A 24,318-nucleotide genomic window follows, 5' to 3' on the forward strand; every position below is an offset into this window, starting at 1 on the left:
TGCCTCATCCTCCTTCACTAGCCGAGGTTATGATGGAAGCTGAGAGAAACAAGCGGGAGACCAACCGTTTGTTGGAGCGTATTGAACAGAACACAGCACACCATCAGAGGACTAACGTGGTGTCACTCAGTGATTTTATCAAATTACATCCACCCACGTTCCACCACTCCGTCGAGCCTCTCGACGCTGATGACTGGCTTCGCAGTATCTCTCACAAACTGCGTTCCGCGCTGGTAGCGGAGGCTGACAAGGTCACCTTTGCTGCATATCATCTTGAAGGCCCCGCCAGTCTATGGTGGGAGAATTATGGAGCTATGCGCCCAGCGGGCCATGTCACTACTTGGGCTGAGTTCAGCGAGGCTTTCCGTGAACATCACATTCCGGAGGGTCTCATGGACCGTAAACGTGAGGAATTCTGCAATTTCACCCAAGGCCGACTTTCTGTGGATGTTTATAGCAGGGAGTTTGGTAATCTCGCACGATATGCAACCGAGGAAGTTTCTACTGACGCCAAGAAGCAAGCAAGGTTCCGTAAGGGACTTAGTCCTGAGCTTCGCCGCGACCTCCGTCTGCATGAGTGCACATCTTTTCAGAAACTTGTCAACAAAGCCATCAGTGCTGAAACTGGTCAGACTGACTATGACGCAACACGCAAGCATGGCCGTGATATGGGTTCCTCATCCGGTGCTGGTCCTCAGAAGCGCCGCGTGTGGGTACCCAACACCGCCCTGCCACCCAGGTTCACACCGAGGCCATCTTTCCAGGCGCCTCGCCCCGTTCAACAGTCTGCTCCAGCCAAGCCCTATGGGGGTCCAATCAATAATGCTCCTCCACGTACCAGTTCCGTGACTTGTTTCAAGTGTGGGGAATCTGGTCACTATATGCGTGAGTGTCCTCAGACCAACCCCAACCAATCTGCTAAAGCTGTTGGCCGTGGCAAGCCGACAGGGAAAATATTCCACGCCAAACCGGTCACCGCTTCACGTGGCCATGTCAACTGTATCTCTGCCGAAGAAGCTCAAGAGGATCCCAACGTCGTTCTCGGTACGCTTCTTGTAAATTGCCACCCGGCATCTGTTCTTTTCGATACAGGAGCCTCTCATTCTTTTATATCCGAAAATTATGCTCGTTTGCATAACGTTGCATTCTGTGACATGCCATCCACTATGGAAATTTCTACCCCTGGTTCTAGATGGCAGACCTCTAGGGTAAGTTATGGAAATGAAATCCAAGTCGACAGACTTGTTTTTCTCGCGTCTTTGATAGCCCTTAAATCTTCAGATATTAATATCATTTTGGGTATGGACTGGATGTCAGCTCATCAAGCCAAAATTGATTGCTTCTCTAGGACTGTTCAACTCACCCATCCTTCGGGGAAGATAGTCAATGTCTTGACCCGAATAGCCAAGCGACAATTATATTCTCTTAACGCCAGCCCTTTGCCAGACCTTGAGGACATTCCGGTAGTCCGTGACTTCCCGGATGTCTTTCCAGAGGAATTGCCAGGTGTTCCACCTGACAGGGATGTTGAGTTCGTAATCGACCTCATCCCCGGAACTGTTCCGATTGCTAGAAGACCTTATAAGATGGCACCACTAGAACTAGCCGAGCTTAAGAAACAACTCGATGAATCCTTGAAAAAGGGTTTCATCCGCCCTAGTTCATCTCCGTGGGCTTGCCCCGTCCTATTCGTCAAGAAGAAGGATGGTACGGACCGGATGGTTGTAGATTACCGACCTGTCAATTTGGTCACAATCAAGAACAAATATCCACTTCCCAGGATCAACGATCTGTATGATCAGCTCGCTGGATCCTCAGTCTTCTCCAAGATGGATTTGAGGTTGGGCTACCATCAAATCAAAATCAGAAACGGGGACATTCCTAAAACGGCCTTTGTTACTCGTTATGGCCAATACGAGTACACCGTCATGTCCTTCGGATTAACCAACGCTCCAGCCACCTTTTCTCGGTTAATGAACTCAATCTTCATGGAGTATTTGGATAAATTCGTCGTGGTTTACCTCGATGATATACTCATCTACTCCAAGAACGAGGAAGAACATGCCGAACATCTAAGGCTAGTGTTGAAGAAACTTCGAGAGCATCGCCTTTATGCCAAATTTTCTAAATGTGAATTCTGGTTGTCAGAAGTGACCTATCTGGGTCATGTAATATCTGGTAAAGGTATTGCTGTTAACCCTGAGCGAGTTCAAGCCGTCCTTAATTGGACTCCACCTGAATCGGTCAAGCAAGTTCGGAGTTTTCTAGGCTTAGCGAGCTATTGTCGTCGCTTTGTCGAGAACTTCTCCAAAGTTGCTAAACCTCTAACCGAACTCCTCAAGAAAGATAAAAAGTTCGAATGGACTCCACAATGTGAGCACAGCTTTCAGGAACTGAAAAGACGCCTGACCTCTGCTCCCGTACTGGTACCGCCAGACTTTTCCAAGGACTTTGTTATCTACTGCGACGCCTCGCGACAAGGACTAGGTTGCATTCTTATGCAAGATCGACACGTAATTGCTTACGCTTCACGGCAATTGCACCCACATGAGGAGAATTATCCTACTCATGATCTAGAGCTTGCAGCCGTAGTCTATGCACTTAAGACCTGGCGACATTACCTCCTCGGTAATCGTTGCGAAATATTCACTGATCACCAAAGTCTGAAGTACATTTTCACCCAACCGGATTTGAATCTCAGGCAGAGACGTTGGGTTGAATTGATCACAGACTTCGACTTAGGAATAACCTACACCCCAGGGAAAGCCAACGTCATGGCTGATGCGCTAAGTCGTAAATCTTATTGTAACAACCTGATGTTACAACAAAGTCAACCGCTCCTCCATGAGGAATTTCGGAAGCTTAACCTTCACATTGTACCTCAAGGTTTTCTTTCCACCTTGGTAGCAAAACCTACTCTTACGGATCAAATCATCGCTGCCCAAAGGCGAGATAAGGGAATATCTAAAATCAAAGAGAACATTGCTAGCGGAGGTGCTAGTTGTTTCTCCACAAATGATCATGGTGTTGTGTACTTTGAGAACCGTCTAGTGGTTCCCAAGAACCAGCATCTACGGCAATTGATCCTTAAAGAAGCTCATGAATCTCCTCTCACCATTCATCCCGGTAGTACTAAGATGTATCAGGACCTACGCCAGAGGTTCTGGTGGACTAGGATGAAGAGAGAAATTGCTCAGTTTATTGCTAATTGCGACGTCTGTCGTCGTGTAAAAGCAGAGCACCAACGGCCTGCTGGCACCCTTCAACCCTTAGCTATTCCTGAATGGAAATGGGATAAAATTGGTATGGATTTCATTACCGGTTTTCCCAGGACCAAGAGAGGGAATAATGCTATTTTCGTCGTGGTCGATCGTCTTTCCAAAGTAGCCCATTTCTTACCTGTTCGTGAGAGTATAACCGCTAGTCAGCTGGCAGATTTGTACATCTCCCGAATAGTGTCTCTCCATGGTGTTCCTTTGGAAATTAACTCGGATCGAGGAAGTCTTTTCACCTCTCGATTTTGGGAAAGTTTCCAAAATGCTATGGGGACTCGTCTCTCCTTTAGCACCGCTTTCCACCCTCAGTCGAGTGGTCAAGTGGAACGTGTCAACCAGATTCTAGAAGACATGCTTCGAGCCTCTGTTATCTCATTCGGAATGGACTGGGAGAAGTGCCTTCCATTTGCCGAATTCGCTTACAACAACAGCTATCAATCTAGCTTGGGTAAAGCCCCTTTTGAAGTTCTCTATGGACGACGGTGTCGAACACCCCTTAACTGGTCAGAGACCGGGGAAAGACAATTCTTTGGCCCGGATATGATTCAGGAAGCAGAAGAACAAGTTCGCATCGTTCGTGAAAAGTTGAAAACAGCCCAATCTCGTCAAAAGAGTCAATATGACCGAAAACATAAGGCTATGACTTTCGAGATTGACGAGAAGGCTTATCTTCGGGTCACCCCTCTGAAGGGAACCCATCGTTTCGGTATCAAAGGCAAATTGGCTCCTCGTTACATTGGACCTTTTCGCATTCTCGCCAAACGAGGAGAAGTTGCCTACCAGTTGGAACTACCTCCGCACCTCTCCAGAGTCCACGATGTCTTCCACGTTTCTCAACTCAGGCGTTGCTTCTCGGATCCTATCCGTGAAGTGGACCACGAAACGCTTGATCTCCAAGATAATCTTACATATCGAGAGTACCCCATTCGTATCCTCGATCAGGCCGAACGTACCACCCGACGTCATAATATCAAGTTTCTCAAAGTTCAATGGTCGCACCATTCTGAGGATGAAGCAACTTGGGAAAGGGAGGATCGTCTTCGACTCGAGTATCCCGCCTTCTTCCCGGAGGAACCCAAATCTCGGGACGAGATTCTTTTGAGTGGGGGTGAGTTGTCACACCCTAGCTAGTCATGCATCAGAGTGTGTGCATCATGTTTAAATTTCAATTAATTTGAAATGGGGATCTGTGAAACCCTCAGAATCATTTTTGAAAATGATCCAAATAAAAATTCTCCAAAAAGGTCCAAGAAAATGCTCATGTTGCTCTCTGAAAATATTGGACAGAGATAAAAATCAAACCAATATTTTTAAGAGCTCATAGGTATTTATTTTGGGCATTTGGAATTAATGCATAAATATTTGCATTGGAATATATTATTTATATATATTAATATATGTCCAAATATTATGCCATTTATAAAGGAGCTCTGGAATAATATATCTAGCTCCTGCAAAAATTGGCATAAGTTAAATAAATGATTTAATATATTATTTAAATCAAAACAAATGTCAGAAATTAGAAAAAGAAAATAATTAAAAGGGAGAAGCTTACCTGGGCTCCTCCCTGTGCAGCCCAGCCAGCTGGCCGGCCCAGCCAGCAGGCGGCCCAGCCCACCACTGCAGCCCTCCGTCGTCTTCCTCCCCTCGCCCCGAAGCTGCTGCGTGCTCGCACGCGCACGGCCGCGCGGCCACCTCCTGCTTGCCGACGAGCTCCTGGCCGCGTGGACGACTCCCGCAGGCCGTCCCGATCCCCCCTGCTCTCTCTCACTCTCCCGCGATTCTTCCCTCCTCTCCCTCGCTCTCTCTCTCACACGGCCGAACACCACCCTCGCCGCCATTCGCCACAGCAGCCGTTTCCGGCCACCCCTCGCTCCCCCGACTAGCTCAGAAGCTCCGCCACGACCCCCTCTTCCCTCTCCACCGACCCACAGCTCCCTGGAAGCCTTGCATCGCCGCCACATCGCCGTTCCCCTCTTCGGGCTCCGACCATTGTCGCCGTCGAATTCGTCGTCTCCAGCGCGTCCTCGAGCCCGCTAACCATCCCTGCAGCTCCGCGGTGAGCCCCCGGATCGTTTCCCCCTTCTCCCCTGGTCTCTTCCGACCTCTAGGCCGTAGCCCCACCTTGGCCGAGAGCTCCACGCCGCCGGCGATGTCGCCGTCATGGCCACGGTCACCGTAGCACCCAACCGAGCACACTATCGTGCTCCACACCTAACTAGGAGTACGCAGCACGCGCTAACGCCTCCCCAAACCCCCTGCAACACCGATCTCGACCGCACCCGAACTCCGGCGGCCGCAGTCGAGCTCGCCACCGTTGACTCCGGCCACCCCAGGCCCAGCCACGGCCACCGTTCGACGCGCGGGAGCAAGAGCTTTCCAACGAGCCCAAGCACGGCCTCGCCCGTGCCCTGTAGCGCGATCCCGCGTCGCGCCGCCGTCTCGGGCCTCGCCGGCGTCACGTCGCCGGTGGGTTTGACCCACTTTGACCACGGCAGGACACCCCCTGAGTCCCTGACAGGTGGGCCCAGCCCTGTAGCTAATTAGGATTAGTGCTAACCACTAATGGTTAACCCCCTGACACTGACAGTGGGCCCCCAGCGCCACTAACCCCTAATTAGGATTAAACTAACCCTGTTTAACCCCCCTGTCACTGACGTGTGGACCCCACACGTCAGGTTTGACTCCAGCCAGCCGCAGTTGACCACTGACATCATGCTGACGTCATGCTGGCGCAGTAATTATAATTTCTGGATTTAAATTTAATCAGGAAATTCCAGAATATTATTTAAACTTCAAAAATTCATAACTTTTATTCTATAACTCCAAATTGGACAAATTATATATGAAAAATGATCAGAAAAATCCAATCTATCCATCTGTACTATTTTCATGCATGATCAAACAAGTTAAATTGATGTTTCAAGCAGAACAAGGAAAAGCACTTTAAAAGGCCATGTTTGAGTTTGAAATTTGAATCTTTGATTCAAATTTGTTGAAACCCTTCTGGTTTTAGTTGCATTAACCCAACACACTCATATTGCCATGTTTCATGCATGCATCATATTGTTGCACATTGTTTGGTGATGGTTGTGTATCGGTGTCCTTTGCGACAGGTTCTGCCTCCGAGGAGTACCGTGATTACCCTAACGAAGAACCGTATCAGTGCATCGAACCATCAGGCAAGCAACCAACCATTTGATCATATCGATACAATCCCATGTTCTCGCTCCTGCTCTCTTTTACTGCATTAAGACAACGCGTTTCAAACTGCTGTGTGCTACGGTAGTTGAACCCATTTCCTCTGCATGACCTGTCATTGCCACAGTAACTAGATGAAACCCACTAGCATGTGTAGGAGTTGATTGAGCCATATGTATGTGTTGTTCCTACCTTGCTATGCCTGCTATGCTTAGAGTCGTGTCAGGTCTGGTTCATCTGGGTGATGGGCTAGAGTGAAATGATTATGTCGGTAATGAGAGTGGTGTGGTGAACACGATTTGGTAAAGGTATCGATGAGAGGCCATGTAGGAGTACATGGTGGGTTGTTTCATTGAAGCCGACCTTAAGCACTGAGATCTGTATGTGTGATTTAAGATACAGCTACTACCATGCATTGGGCCCTGAAATATGACCCCGCTCGACTTCTTATTCACCCTAGCTCTCTGTCCAGGAGTTGCAAGTAGTTTCTGGTGTTTGTAGCCTACTGGAGGCCGTGGACAGCGCTGACCGTAGGGGTGGGCTGTGATGCGGTAGGTACGTGGCCGGGTGTACCGAATACCCGTTAGGTATCTCGGGAACCTTGTTCACATCGTTCGGGGCCGTATGGGAAACCTCGGCCGGACTCCCTGCGGATGGAACCTGAATAGGCGATAAACCTGGACTAGAGGCTTAAGTGTTTAGGTAGGTCGTGGTCTACACCCACGTCGGCTTTCGCTTGAAGTCTGCCGAGCACATGTCGTGTGCAGACGCTAAGTGGTGGAAACATGTATGAAGAAGTACACCCCTGCAGGGTTATCATAATCTATTCGAATAGCCGCGTCCGCGGTAAGGACTACTTGGTTGCCTATACAGTTCATAGACAAGTAAATGGAAACTACTAAAAGCCTCAAGATAAGTGTGAGTGCCGAGGATGGCTCTTCCGTAGGAAGACGGAGGTGGATCCTCGGTAGTGTATTGAAGTGGTGAATAGTGGACTCGTGTGCGCAAAACCATTTCAAGTTGGAGTATCGTAGGATAGTCTAGCCAAGAGTCAAAGCTGGCTTGCTGCAATAACTCCACCAACCCTTCTTGATACTATGCATGTATGTAGGATCTGATGTAAGTCTTGCTGAGTACCTTTGTACTCATGTTGCTATAATTTACATTTTTTACAGAAGACGCTGCAACCCCTTCTGATGGGTTCTATGTAGATGTTGACATCAACGAGTAGGCTAAAGACCCAGGTGGTGACCCTGAGCTTGTGAAGGACCACGTAGTATAGCTAGGCTTTCCAAGCCTCTTTTATTTCACTAGTTGTCTGTACTCAGACAAGTTACTTCCGCTGCTGGTTTGTATGACTGTATGACTTGTATGTTGGGTCGTGAGACCCGGATCTTTGTGTGCTATGTATGGCTCCCTGAGCCTTAAATAAAGTACTTGTGTCATAGAGTCATGTTGTGATGCTTCGTTGTATTTGCACATATCGAGCATATTGTGTGTATGATTGAAATGCTTGGTATGTGTGGGATCTAACTACCTAGTTGTTTATCTTTAGTAGCCTCTCTTACCGGGAAATGTCTCCTAGTGTTACCGCTGAGCCATGGTAGCTTGCTACTGCTCTGGAACACTTAGGCTGGCCGGCATGTGTCCTTCTTCGTTCCTGTGTCTGTCCCTTCGGGGAAATGTCACGCTATGAGTACCGGAGTCCTGTTAGCCCGCTACAGCCCGGTTTACCGGAGTCCTGCTAGCCCAGTGCTACAGCCCGGACCCATTTGCTGATGACCGACACGTTCGAAGCTGGGTCATGGATGCCTGTCCCTATAAGTCTGTGCCACTTTGGGTTTACGACTAGTCATGTCAGCCCGGGCTCCTTATCATATGGATGCTAGCGACACTATCATATACGTGAGCCAAAAGGCGCAAACGGTCCCGGGCAAAGGTAAGGCGACACCCGTGGGAATACCGTGCGTGAGGCCGCAAAGTGATATGAGGTGTTACATGCTAGATCGATGTGGCATTGAGTCGGGGTCCTGACAACTTAATTCTTAATTTATATTTGAATTACAGAATGGGGTCACAACGGCAATGGATGGTGTTTGAATTGCTAGACCTTTTATCTGTAGTGAACATGCAACTATATATGTGTCGTCAAAAAATTGTAGTTGTTCAGGGTTCCTTTGAACATTTTTATATGGTAACTTGGTATTCTAGGCATTTCAGGTGCACAATTCAAAATTAAACCACATGCTCCAGTCCATAAAAATGGGTTGCAAAATCAAATGTTTATCCTTGGTTGCAATCTTAGGTCAGATGCAAGAAATGAGAATGAATGTCAAACACCTGGACACTATCACTTAGCCGCTAACATTGAGATACATGCTTTCAACATTCTAGTAAATCAAATACTCATCTGAAATTCATGAAACTTGACATGATATCATGGAACGACAGTGACATGCTGTGGTAAAAATATTATCCCATTTGGGGCAGGTGTGGGGTATAAGCTTCTCACAAACCAGAGCTTCTCTCACAATAAGCCTGATGGTTTCAGTAGGGTACGTGCCACCTTGGGGGATGAAACGATATATGTTGCCTCCTCTTACTTTCAAAATGTTTCTCGTGTCAACATAGAACAGCACGAAACAATATCCGTTGCCTCTTATTGCTTTCAAAAAATTTCTAGTGTCAACATAGAACAATAGGAGCGTCGTGTCAATTTTTGGGATTTTTTGGGGTTCGTTTGGACATTTTTATGCATCAGTTGTGTTTTCAATGCATTTATGAGCACAATTCAAATTTGAACTACATGCACACGCTCTAATGCATATAAATTGGTTGAAAATTGAAATTTGTGTCCTTGGTTGCATGCTTAGGTCCCCTGCAAGAAATGGGAATGAATGTCAAACACCCTGCCACCGTCACTGGGCCGCAAACATTGAGATTCCTGGTTTTTAAATTCTAGTAAATCCAAAACTCGTCTGAAATTCATGAGACTTTGCATGCTATGATGGAGCAGCATCAGCATGCCATGGTAAAAATATTGTCCCATGTGGGGCAGGTTTGGGGATATGCTTCGCACTAACCAAAGGCTATTGCAACAAGCCTGATGGTTTCGATAGGGCATGTCCCACCTATAGGGACAAAATGATATCCGCTGCCTCTTATTGCTTTCAAAAAATTTCTAGTGTCAACATAGAACAATATGTCGTGTCAATTTTTGGGATTTTTTGGGGTTCGTTTGGACATTTTTATGCATTAATTGCGTTTTCAAAGCAGTTATGAGCATAATTCAAATTTGAACTACATGCACATGCTCTAATGCATATAAATTGGTTGAAAATTCAAATCTGTGTCCTTTGTTGCATGCTTAGGTCCCATGCAAGAAATGGGGTGAATGTCAAACACCCTGCCACCGTCACTCGACTGCAAACATTGAGATTCCTGGTTTTTAAGTTCTAGTAATTCCAAAACTCATCTAAAATTCATGAAACTTGGCATGCTATTGTGGTCCCGTGGTAAAAATATTGTCCCATTTGGGGCAGGTTTGGGGATATGCTTCTCACAAACCAAAGGCTCTCACAACAAGCCTAATGTTTTCGGTAGGGTACGTCCCACCTTTGGGGACGAAACGATATGTGCTGCCTCTTATTGCTTTCAGAAAATTTATAGTGTCAACATAGAACAATAGGAGTGTCATGTCAATTTTTGGGATTTTTCGGGGTCCATTTGGACATTTTTATGCATCAATTGAGTTCTCAATGCATTTATGAGCACAATTCAAATTTGAACTACATGCACATGCTCCAATGCATATAAATTGGTTCAAAATTCAAATATGTGTCCTTGGTTGTATGCTTAGGTCCCATGCAAGAAATGGGAATGAATGTCAAACACCCTGCCACCGTCACTCAGCCGCAAACATTGAGATTCCTGGTTTTTAAATTATAGTAAGTCCAAAACTCGTCTGAAATTCATGAAACTTGGCATGCTATCATGGAGCGGCATGAACATGCCGTGGTAAAAATATTATCCCATTTGGGGCAGGTTTGGGGATATGCTTCTCGCAAACCAATGGTTCTCACAACAAGCCTGACGGTTTCGGTAGGGAACATCCCACCTTTTGGGACGAAACGATATCCACTGCCTCTTATTGCTTTCAAAAAATTTCTAGTGTCAAAATAGAACAATAGGAGTGTTGTGTCAATTTTTGGGATTTTGTGGGGTCCGTTTGGATATTTTTATGCATTAATTGAGTTTCCGATGTATTTGTGTGCATAATTCAAATTTGAACTACATGCACATGCTCTAATGCATATAAATTGGTTGAAAAATCAACTCTTTTTCCTTGGTTGCATGCCTAGGTCCCATGCAAGAAATGAGAATGAATGTCGAACACCCTACCACCGTCACTCGGCCGCAAACATTGAGATTCCTTGTTTTTAAATTCTAGTAAATCCAAAACTAGTCTGAAATTCATGAAACTTATCATGCTATCATGGAGGAGCATCGTCATGTCATGGTAATTTTTTCCCATTTGTGGCAGGTTTGGGTATAATCTTCTCACAAACTAGAGCTTCTCACAACAAGCCTGATGGTTTCGGTAGGAATGTCCCACCTTCGGGGACGAAATGATATCCGCTGCCTCTTATTGCTTTCAAAATGATATCCACTTGGGGACTATTTTCGTGGAATGGTCACGGCAGATGTCCTAGTGCGAGGACTTAGTCGTGGAGCCATCGCAACTAGGTTAGCTTAAAGGGGTTAAACGGGACAAAGGACACAGGAGTTTATACTGGTTCGGCACCTCGCGGTGAAGGTAAAGGCCTAATCCAGTTTGAGGTGGTATTGCTTATGTCTCGACTACCAGGGAGCGAATACGCTTGACCTAGCTTTCAATCTCTCATTTCTGGCCCTGAACCACTGCCGGGTCGTCCCTTTATATACACAGGTTGACGCCCAGTGGCTCACGGAGTCCCGGTCGGCTCATAGACAATGGGTCTGGCTCGGTAACTAACTATACTTGTCGTACAATATAAGTCATACATATGGCGGTTTACCCCTATGTGCCTTAAGTCGCCCTTTGGCCTTGGGCCCTTTCTTCATGAATCGCTATCTTCAATATCCTCATGGGATTCATATTGATGAAACGCCATAGGTATAACCCAGCCCCTTCTGGGCAGGTCATACCTAATAGTCATATCCCCAACATTAGGCCCTGATTGATTTTGACCTTGTTCATGTCAATCTTCAACACTTAGAAAAAAAATCCTTCCTTCTTCATTTGTCCGAGATCTCATAACACGCCATGACATCATCTCCTGCGATTGTGGTAACCCACCATGACGTCACTTGTCATTAATTTTACACAATATCCAATATGTATCTTAACAGATCCTTATCTTTAATAACCATCCCGAAAATCAAGGCGTCCGAGCGGCTGGATAATCATTCTTTGGCCTCCTTGTTTTTCGAGCCCACCTGTTACCTTTCTCCTTATAAATAGGGTCAAACACCCTCCTTTCATTTTTCCCCCCTTGCCTTCTCGTCTTCTCTTCCTCTCGTGACACCTCTGCCGCTTCGAACCGCGCCGCTGCCATCCTCCGAACGTTGCACCAACTAAGGCCGCTGCATCAACCTAACTGGTCTAGAAAACATCGGCGCTCCACCACAGTCCACCGCATCTGTAAGTGGTCATCTCCCCTGCGTTAGATCTGCATTAGGGTTAGCCCTATTCTTCGGTGTTCTTCGATGTTCTTGTTTTCCTCTTCAACCTAGTAGCTTCTGATCTGAATATAATATAGAACTCGTGCGGTAGCAGTTTAGCCTTTGTTTCTAATATCAACATACTTTTTCCTTCATGGAAGATCTCATCGGAGCACACGGACTCTTCTGCTACTGCTTTAGGTTTAGAATTTACCGCATTTTGTAACCTGCCACAGATCCAAAATTATAGCTTTAGTCTGTGAAATATGTTTGCCCATCACTTATTGAATTTTTTTCTTCTTGATGGATCTTAACTATTTGTATTGTCATGGCGGCTTACATCACCAGTCATAGCTAGTCATAGCCAGTAATATGTCATTAGGCCCCTTTTAAGCCGCCATTTTGAATACGTACTGTAGTGTTTTACCCTCGGCTTAATGAGTCAACTTACACTACAAAAAAAATACACTTCCGTGATGATACATGTTTGTCACAGTAGGTCGCATTTTTTGTCATGCATGTACATCAATGACAAATTTATGACAGAACCAAGATAGTCATACCTGTGCTGTCGTATAAGTGTTCGATGACATTACCAAAATTATCACCATGGAAATGTCCACTTCCATGACGATAAATCACGCGTCACAGAACTGCTTTCGTCAAGGGTGACCGACACGTGGCATCCACCGTAACGGAACGCCGTTAAGCTATCGGGTTAGGTTTTGGATCCGGTAACCCATTAACAGCCCCGACCAATTTGGATTTTCCACGTGTAAAATCATCATTGGCTGGAGGAAACACGTGTCGGCTCACCGTTGGGACAGATGTCATCCACTGATTGGATAGAAGGCGCCTATGATACGTCGACACGTGGCATGGCCCAACAGAGGCCCATTCCAATGAAAAGGCCGGCCCGTTTGACTTGGTCAAAAGGTGGCGGGCCGACCCATGGAAAGTCTGTTAACGGCCTGTTTGCATATAGCCCATTTACAGCCCGCTAACCCAAGGCCCGTTACGCCCTATCCGAATAAGCTTAGTAGCGTCATTTGGGCCATCCCATATGATTCCATCCCGTTTTCACTTCTGGCCCATGTATGGCCCATGACGTCTTTCGGCCCATATGAGGCCCTATGTAACTCTTGGCCTATTAACAACCCGTGGTGAAACTGGCCCGCAATGAATAGTGTATCACTTTACACCCACTAACGGCCCGTGGCGAAACTGGCCTGTAATGAACAGTATATCACTTTATACCCATTAAGGGCCCGTTATTCAGTTGGGCCGTTTCCAGAAAATGTTATCTTTCGGCCTTCTCAGAGCCCATTTATTCTTGGGCTCATTTCCTGCATTTGTTTACTTACAGCCCGTTACTGTCATTTTCTGCTTGTGGGCCAAATTTAGCCCGTGGTTACATCGGCCCATTTGTGGTTCGTTAATACGTTGGGCCGTTTTCATAGTGTCATCAAATACGGCCTATTAACGATGGCCCGTTATCGTCATACGGCCTGTATAAGGCCCATTGATGATACGGCCCAGAGAAGGCCCATTGTTTCTACGGCCCGTAGAAGGCCCATTGTTTCTACGGCCCGTAGAAGGCCCATTGTTTCTACGACCCGTAGAAGACCTACTGTTTCTACGGCCCGTAGAAGGCCCACTGTTTCTACGGCCCGTTGGAGGCCCAGTGTCACTGAAGTAAATATTAGCCCATGGTTATTGTGGCCTAGTTTTAAAAAGAACTGCACTGATTGCAAGCAAACAAATAAACACGACAACAAGGAAATAAATAAGCAAGCAACTTATGCTAGGCTATCACGACTGTTACACATATTACGTCCACTGGGCATCAAAGTTCGCCACCAGTGCAAATATAGGGAACAAAGCAGCATATCATATACACTAGTTGTGAAAGTTGGCGACCAGCGCAAATAAACGCCGCAGCAAAACAAATCAAAAACTGAAACCACTTTAGAAGATCTCAAGAAACAATATCCTGGGTACCCATAATGCTGGCAAGATGCTTAGCAAGCTTATTAACTTTCTCTTGTTTGGCGCTTAAATCCTCCAGCCCTTGTTGTTGCACCAGAAAATATGCATCTGAATTCTGCAGGGACTTCCTCAGTCCTTCAGCTTCCTGTCGCAGCACATCTGATTGATGTCTTTCAACTTGAAGTTGAGACTCAAAAAGACGAACTGATTCAGGCAGCGAGTTCGAAGAGCTTGTGCCAGCAGTAGTGGCCAGTAACTCGAACACTACATCAAGACAGGACTTTTGGGTTCCCTCACTATCGTCAAGATAGTTTTTATCTGCATTACTTCCTTTACCATTGGATAACGTGGTACTGTTCGCCAATATTTTGTCCGCATTCTAAAAGAGAAACAAGCAGACACATCACATGTTTACCATGTTGTATATGAAACTCACTTTGGTAAATGAGTTCAGTAGTAAAGTGGACAGGATAACAGCATGAAACAAACATATATCTATGTGCCATGGTCACTTTATGGTCTATATCATTCTAGTTTTTGTTGCCAAATCAAGATAGAGACACAGATCAAATAATATTTGTTCAAGACAAAGCAGAATAGACTGAATATAAGTGTGGGTAACTATAGAGCAATAACAACACTTGTAATGTGCATGACATGAGAACATAACTGTTTATTCAATTGAAACTGAAATCAACATAGAGCAGGTTACAACAGCAAACCAGTTAAACAAACAGGTTTAAAACATACCTGTTGCACTACTGGAGTTTCAATTCCATCCTTCAAATTTGAAAATAGTTGGTATGAGTAAATAGAGTAATGCAAGAGCAAAGGAGTATGAACCATAGCTACAGAACCTGACCTGAGAACAAATCTTCTTCTCCTTTAAGCATTGAGTTGGGATTCGGAGTGGTGGTCCTCGTACTTTGGACATTGCAGTACCCTTACTAACCGCTCGTTTTTGGGTGCTCTGTGGTGGAGACGGTGCTGTGTCAACTATAACTGGGTTACTATCTGCCGAGGTTGGGGTCAAAAGGGGTGTAGCTGGACAATCTGCGACAGTCTGGGTTATGTGTGGTGGATCTGGTCCCTGGGCAAGTACAACCGTAGTTCTATCTACATCAATTGGTAGCACTATCTTTTCTGAAGACCATGTTGTTACTCCCTTAGATACTGTCATCACGCTCTCCAATTCAAATGGCTGATAAACAAGAAAAGTAATTGAAAGTATAGACATTATATGATAGACATGTGCAATGGATAGTGGGAGGGCATGAAATAATTCATATTTATGTTGTCTAACCAAACATGATAGCATGACACAATTTCACATATATAATGGCTAACTAAACAGGATAGTAGAACACAATTTCACATTATGATGGCTAACTAAAAAAGATGGAAATACATAGTTCAAAATATGAGACTATGTAAATAGGATGACATGACATAACTATATAATGTGTTTATTGAATAGGTTGGCATGCCATAATTCACATACATTCAGATAGAATGCCATAATTCTAAATATGATGACTGTAAACACTAAACAAGATGAGATGATATAACTGTTGGAAATATGCCCTAGAGGCAATTAAAAAAGTGTTATTATTATATTTCTTTGTTCATGATGATTGTCTTTTATTCATGCTATAATTGTATTATCCGGAAATCGTAATACACATGTGAATACATACACCATAATATGTCCCTAGTAAGCCTCTAGTTGACTAGCTCGTTGATCAACTGATAGTCATGGTTTCCTGGCTATGGACATTGGATGTCGCTGATAACGGGATCACATCATTAGGAGAATGATGTGATGGACAAGACCCAATCCTAAGCATAGCACAAGATCGTGTAGTTCGTTTGCTAGAGCTTTTTCAATGTCAAGTATCTCTTCCTTTGACCATGAGATCGTGTAACTCTCGGATACCGTAAGAGTGCTTTGGGTGTACCAAACATCACAACGTAACTGGGTGATTATAAATGTGCACTACAGGCATCTCCGAAAGTGTCTGTTGGGTTGACACGGATCAAGACTGGGATTTGTCACTCCGTATGACGGAGAGGTATCTCTGGGCCCACTCGGTAATGCATCATCATAATGAGCTCAAAGTGACCAAGTGGTTGGTGACGGGATCATGCATTACGAGTAAAGTGACTTGCCGGTAACGAGACTGAACAAGGTATTGGGATACCGACGATCGAGTCTCGGGCAAGTAAAGTACCGATTGATAAAGGGAATTGTATACGGGGTTTGATCGAATCCTCGACATCGTGGTTCATCCGATGACATCATCGAGGAGCTTGTGGGAGCCAACATGGGTATCCAAATCCCACTGTTGGTTATTGACCGGAGAGCAGTCTCGGTCATGTCTGCATGTCTCCCGAACCCGTAGGGTCTACACACTTAAGGTTCGGTGACGCTAGGGTTATTAGGAAGACTTGTATGTGATTACCGAATGTTGTTCGGAGTCCCGGATGAGATCCCGGACGTCACGAGGAGTTCCGGAATGGTCCGGAGGTGAAGTTTTATATATGGGAAGTTGTCATGCGGACACCGGAAAGTTTCGGGGGCATATCGGTATTGTATCGGGGCCACCGGAGGGGTTCCGGGGGTCCACCGGGAGGGGCCACCCCTCTCGGAGGGCCACATGGGCCGCAAGGGGCAGGGAGCCAGCCCTTGGAGGGCTGGGCGCGCCCCCCACCTTGGGCCCATGCGCCTAGGTTTGGGGGGGAAACCCTAAAGGGGGCGCCCCCCTTGCTTGGGGGGCAAGTCCCCCTCCCTGGCCGCCGCCCCCCCTCTAGATCCCATCTAGAGGGGTCGGCCCCCCTTGCCCCTTCCCCTATAAATAGAGGGGTGAGGGGAGGGCTGCTGGACACAACTCAAGGCGCAGCCCCTCCCCTCCCCAACACCTCTCCTCCTCCGTACGTGCTTGGCGAAGCCCTGTCGGAGTACTGCTGCACCAACAACACCACGCCGTCGTGCTGCCGTTGGAGCAATCTTCCTCAACCTCTCCTTCCTCCTTGCTGGATCAAGACGGAGGAGACGTCGTCCGTCCCGTACGTGTGTTGAACGCGGAGGTGCTGTCCGTTCAGCACTTGGTCATCAGTGATCCGAATCACGGCGAGTACGACTCCATCATCACCATCCCCTTGAACGCTTCCGCACTCGATCTACAAGTGGTATGTAGATGCAAACTCACTCCCTTGACTCGTTGCTTAGATGAACTCATAGATGGATCTTGGTGAAACCGTAGGAAATTTTTTAATTTTCTGCAACGTTCCCCAACAGTGGCATCATGAGCTAGGTCTATGCGTAGTTCTCTATTGCATGAGTAGAACACAATTTGGTTGTGGGCGTAGATCTTGTCAACTTGCTTGCCACTACTAGTCTTATCTTGCTTCAGCGGTATTGTGGGATGAAGCGGCCTGGACCAACCTTACACGTACGCTTACGTGAGACCGGTTCCACCGACTGACATGCACTAGTTGCATAAGGTGGCTGGCAGGTGTCTGTCTCTCCCACTTTAGTTGGAGCGGATTCGATGAAAAGGGTCCTTATGAAGGGCAAATAGAAGTTGACAAAATCAGTTGTGGTTATTCGTAGGTAAGAAAACGTTCTTGCTAGAACCCAATTGCAGCCACGTAAAAGATGCAACAACAATTAGAGGACGTCTAACTTGTTTTTGCAGCAATTGTCATGTGATGTGATATGGCCAGAAGTTGTGATGAATGATGAATGACATATTGTGATGTATGAGATCATGTTCTTGTAATAGGAATCACGACTTGCATGTCGATGAGTATGACAACCAGCAGGAACCATAGGAGTTGTCTTTATTTTTTGTATGACCTGCGTGTCATTGAAGAACGCCATGTAAATTACATTACTTTATTGCTAAACGCGTTAGCCATAGAAGTAGAAGTAGTCGTTGGCGTGACAACTTCATGAAGACACGATGATGGAGATCATGATGATGGAGATCATGGTGTCATGCCGGTGACAAGATGATCATGGAGCCCCGAAGATGGAGATCAATGGAGCTATATGATATTGGCCATATCAAGTCACTACTATATAATTGCATGTGATGTTTATTATGTTTACGCATCTTGTTTACTTAGAACGACGGTAGTAAATAAGATGATCCCTTACAACAATTTCAAGAAGTGTTCTCCCCTAACTGTGCACCGTTGCTAAAGTTCGTCGTTTCGAAGCACCACGTGATGATCGGGTGTGATAGATCCTTACGTTCACATACAACAGGTGTAAGACAGTTTTACACATGCAAAACACTTAGGGTTAACTTGACGAGCCTAGCATGTACAGACATGGCCTCGGAACACGGAGACCGAAAGGTCGAACACGAGTCGTATGGAAGATACGATCAACATGAGAATGTTCACCGACGATGACTAGTCCGTCTCACGTGACGATCGGACACGGCCTAGTCGACTTGGATCGTGTAACACTTAGATGACTAGAGGGATGTCTAATCTGAGTGGGAGTTCATTATAATAATTTGATTAGATGAACTTAATTATCATGAACTTAGTCTAAAAACCTTTGCAAATATGTCTTGTAGATCAAATGGCCAACACTCATGTCAACATGAACTTCAACGCATTCCTAGAGAAAACCAAGCTGAAAGATGATGGTAGCAACTATACGGACTGGGTCCGGAACCTGAGGATCATCCTCATAGCTGCCAAGAAACAATATGTCCTAGAAGGACCGCTAGGTGACGCTCCCATCCCAGAGAACCAAGACATTATGAATGCTTGGCAGACTCGTGCTGATGATTACTCCCTCATTCAGTGCGGCATGCTTTACAGCTTAGAACCGGGGCTCCAAAAGCGTTTTGAGCATCACGGAGCATATGAGATGTTCGAAGAGCTGAAACTTGTTTTCCAAGCTCATGCCCGGGTCGAGAGATATGATGTCTCCGACAAGTTCTATAGTTGTAAGATGGAGGAAAACAGTTCTGTCAATGAGCACATCAAGATGTCTGGGTTGCACAACCGCCTGACTCAGCTGAATATTAACCTCCCTAATGAGGCGGTGATTGACAGAGTCCTCCAGTCGCTCCCACCAAGCTACAAGAGCTTTGTGATGAAGTACAACATGCAGGGGATGGTGAAGACCATTCCTGAAGTGTTCTCAATGCTGAAGTCAGCAGAGGCTGAAATCAAGAAAGAACATCAAGTGTTGATGGTCAATAAGACCACTAAGTTCAAGAAGGGCAAGGGCAAGAAGAACTTCAAGAAGGACGGCAAGGATGTTGCCGCGCACGGTAAGCCAGTTACCAGGAAGAAGTCAAATAATGGACCCAAGCTTGAGACTGAGTGCTTTTATTGCAAGCAGAAGGGTCACTGGAAGCGGAACTGCCCCAAATACTTAGCGGATAAGAAGGCCGGCAACACCAAAGGTATATTTGATATACATGTAATTGATGTGTACCTTACCAGTACTCGTAGTAACTCCTGGGTATTTGATACCGGTGCCGTTGCTCATATTTGTAACTCACAACAGGAGCTGCGGAATAAACGGAGACTGGCGAAGGACGAGGTGACGATGCGCGTCGGGAATGGTTCCAGAGTTGATGTGATCGCCGTCGGCACGCTGCCTCTACATTTACCTACGGGATTAGTTTTGAACCTTAATAATTGTTATTTAGTGCCAAGTTTGAGCATGAACATTGTATCAGGATCTCGTTTGATACGAGATGGCTACTCATTTAAATCCGAGAATAATGGTTGTTCTATTTATATGAGAGATATGTTTTATGGTCATGCTCCGATGGTCAATGGTTTATTCTTAATGAATCTCGAGCGTAATGTTACACATATTCATAGCGTGAATACCAAAAGATGTAAAGTTGATAACGATAGTCCCACATACTTGTGGCACTGCCGCCTTGGTCACATTGGTGTCAAGCGCATGAAGAAGCTCCATGCTGATGGACTTTTGGAGTCTCTCGATTATGAATCATTTGACACATGCGAACCATGCCTCATGGGCAAGATGACCAAGACTCCGTTCTCCGGAACAATGGAGCGAGCAACCAACTTGTTGGAAATCATACATACCGATGTGTGCGGTCCAATGAGCGTTGAGGCTCGCGGAGGATATCGTTATGTTCTCACTCTCACTGATGACTTGAGTAGATATGGGTATGTCTACTTAATGAAACACAAGTCTGAGACCTTTGAAAAGTTCAAGGAATTTCAGAATGAGGTAGAGAATCAACGTGACCGAAAGGTAAAGTTCCTACGATCAGATCGTGGAGGAGAATACTTAAGTCACGAATTTGGTACACACTTAAGGAAATGTGGAATCGTTTCACAACTCATGCCGCCTGGAACACCTCAGCGTAACGGTGTGTCCGAACGTCGTAATCGCACTCTATTGGATATGGTGCGGTCTATGATGTCTCTTACCGATTTACCGCTATCATTTTGGGGATACGCTCTAGAGACAGATACATTCACTTTAAATAGGGCACCGTCTAAATCCGTTGAGACGACACCGTATGAATTATGGTTTGGGAAGAAACCTAAGCTGTCATTTCTAAAAGTTTGGGGATGCGATGCTTATGTCAAGAAACTTCAACCTGAAAAGCTCGAACCCAAGTCGGAAAAATGCGTCTTCATAGGATACCCTAACGAAACCGTTGGGTATACCTTCTACTTAAGATCTGAGGGCAAGATCTTTGTTGCCAAGAACGGATGCTTTCTGGAAAAAGAGTTTCTCTCAAAAGAAGTAAGTGGGAGGAAAGTAGAACTTGATGAAGTACTACCTCTTGAACGGGATAGTAGTGCAGCTCAGGAAAATGTTCCTGTAATGCCTACACCAACTGAAGAGGAAAATAATGATGATGATCAAGGTACTTCGGATCAAGTTGCTACTGAACTTCGTAGGTCCACAAGGACACGTTCCGCACCAGAGTGGTACGGCAACCCTGTCCTGGAAATCATGTTGTTAGACAATGGTAAACCTTCGAACTATGAAGAAGCGATGGCGGGCCCAGATTCCAACAAATGGCTTGAAGCCATGAAATCCGAGATAGAATCCATGTATGAAAATAAAGTATGGACTTTGACAGACTTGCCCGATGATCGGCGAGCGATAGAAAAAAAATCGATCTTTAAGAAGAAGACGGACGCATATGGTAACATTACCGTCTATAAAGCTCGACTTGTCGCTAAGGGTTATCGACAAGTTCAAGGGATTGACTACGACGAGACATTCTCTCCCGTAGCGAAGCTGAAGTCCGTCCGAATCATGTTAGCAATTGCCGCATACTATGATTATGAGATATGGCAGATGGATGTCAAAACGACATTCCTTAACGGGCATCTTAAGGAAGAACTGTATATGATGCAGCCGGAATGTTTTGTCGATCCTAAGAACGCTAACAAAGTATGCAAGCTCCAGCGATCCATTTATGGGCTGGTGCAAGCATCTCGGAGTTGGAATTTTCGCTTTGATGAGATGATCAAAGCGTTTGGGTTTATGCAGACTTATGGAGAAGCCTGCGTTTACAAGAAAGTGAGTGGGAGCTCTGTAGCATTTCTCATATTATATGTAGATGACATACTCTTGATGGGAAATGATATAGAACTTTTGGACAGCATTAAGGCCTACTTGAATAAGTGTTTTTCAATGAAGGACCTTGGAGAAGCTGTTTATATATTAGGCATCAAGATCTATAGGGATAGATCAAGACGCCTCATAGGTCTTTCACAAAGCACATACCTTGATAAGATTTTGAAGAAGTTCAAAATGGATCAGTCCAAGAAGGGGTTCTTGCCTGTATTGCAAGGTGTGAGATTGAGCTCGGCTCAATGCCCGACCACGGCAAAAGATAAAGAAGATATGAGTGTCATCCCCTATGCATCAGCCATAGGATCTATTATGTATGCCATGCTGTGTACCAGACCTGATGTAAACCTTGCCGTAAGTTTGGTAGGAAGGTACCAAAGTAATCCTGGCAAGGAACACTGGACAGCGGTCAAGAATATCCTGAAGTACCTGAAAAGGACAAAGGACATGTTTCTCGTTTATGGTGGTGACGAAGAGCTCGTCATAAAGGGTTACGTCGACGCTAGCTTCGACACAGATCTGGATGACTCTAAGTCACAAACCGGATACGTGTATATGTTGAATGGTGGAGCAGTAAGCTGGTGCAGCTGCAAGCAGAGCGTAGTGGCGGGATCTACATGTGAAGCGGAGTACATGGCAGCCTCGGAGGCAGCGCATGAAGCTATTTGGGTGAAGGAGTTCATCACCGACCTAGGAGTCATACCCAATGCGTCGGGGCCGATCAAATTCTTCTGTGACAACACTGGAGCTATTGCCCTTGCCAAGGAGCCCAGGTTTCACAAGAAGACCAGGCACATCAAGCGTCGTTTCAACTCCATCCGTGAAAATGTTCAAGATGCAGACATAGATATTTGCAAAGTACATACGGATCTGAATGTTGCAGATCCGTTGACTAAACCTCTCTCGCGAGCAAAACATGATCAACACCAGAACTCTATGGGTGTTCAATTCATCACAATGTAACTAGATTATTGACTCTAGTGCAAGTGGGAGACTGTTGGATATATGCCCTAGAGGCAATAATGAAAGTGTTATTATTATATTTCTTTGTTCATGATGATTGTCTTTTATTCATGCTATAACTGTATTATCCGGAAATTGTAATACACGTGTGAATACATAGACCATAATATGTCCCTAGTAATCCTCTATTTGACTAGCTCGTTGATCAACTGATAGTCACGGTTTCCTGGCTATGGACATTGGATGTCGCTGATAATGGGATCACATCATTAGGAGAATGATGTGATGGACAAGACCCAATCCTAAGCATAGCACAAGATCATGTAGTTCGTTTGCTAGAGCTTTTTCAATGTCAAGTATCTCTTCCTTAGACCATGAGATCGTGTAACTCCCGGATACCATAACATCACAACGTAACTGGGTGATTATAAAGGTGCACTACAGGTATCTCCGAAAGTGTCTGTTGGGTTGACACGGATCGAGACTGGGATTTGTCACTCCGCATGACGGAGAGGTATCTCTGGGCCCACTCGGTAATGCATCATCATAATGAGCTCAAAGTGACCAAGTGGTTGGTGAAGGGATCATGCATTACGGTACGAGTAAAGTGACTTGCCTGTAACGAGACTGAACAAGGTATTGGGATACCGACGATCGAGTCTCAGGCAAGTAAAGTACCAATTGACAAAGGGAATTGTATACGGGGTTTGATCGAATCCTTGACATCGTGGTTCATCCAATGACATCATCGAGGAGCATGTGGGAGCCAACATGGGTATCCCGATTCCGCTGTTGGTTATGGACCGGAGAGTAGTCTCGATCATGTCTGCATGTCTCCCGAACCCGTAGGGTCTACACACTTAAGGTTCGGTGACGCTAGGGTTATTAGGAAGACTTGTATGTGATTACCGAATGTTGTTCGGAGTCCTGGATGAGATCCCGGACGTCACAAGAAGTTCAGGAATGGTCCGGAGGTGAAGTTTTATATATGGGAAGTTGTCATGCGGACACCGGAAAGTTTCGGGGGCATATCGGTATTGTACCGGGGCCACCGGAGGGGTTCCGGGGGTCCACCGGGAGGGGCCACCCCTCTCGGAGGGCCACATGGGCCGCAAGGGGGAGGGAGCCAGCCCCTGGAGGGCTGGGCGTGCCCCCCACCTTGGGCCCATGCGCCTAGGTTTCGGGGGAAACCCTAAAGGGGGCACCCCCTTGCTTGGGGGGCAAGTCCCCCCTACCTGGCCGCCGCCCCCCCTCTAGATCCCATCTAGAGGGGCCGTCCCCCCTTGCCCCTTCCCCTATAAATAGAGGGGTGAGGGGAGGGCTGCTGGACACAACTCAAGGAGCAGCCCCTCCCCTCCCCAACACCTCTCCTCCTCCGTACGTGCTTGGCGAAGCCCTGTCGGAGTACTGCTGCACCAACAACACCACGCCGTCGTGCTGCCGTTGGAGCAATCTTCCTCAACCTCTCCTTCCTCCTTGATAGATCAAGACGGAGGAGATGTCGTCCGTCCCCGTACGTGTGTTGAACGCGGAGGTGCTGTCCGTTCAGCACTTGGTCATCGGTAATCCGAATCA

The sequence above is a fragment of the Triticum aestivum genome, chromosome 1B (assembly GCF_018294505.1).
Source record: "Triticum aestivum cultivar Chinese Spring chromosome 1B, IWGSC CS RefSeq v2.1, whole genome shotgun sequence".
Classification (NCBI taxonomy): Eukaryota; Viridiplantae; Streptophyta; class Magnoliopsida; order Poales; family Poaceae; genus Triticum; species Triticum aestivum.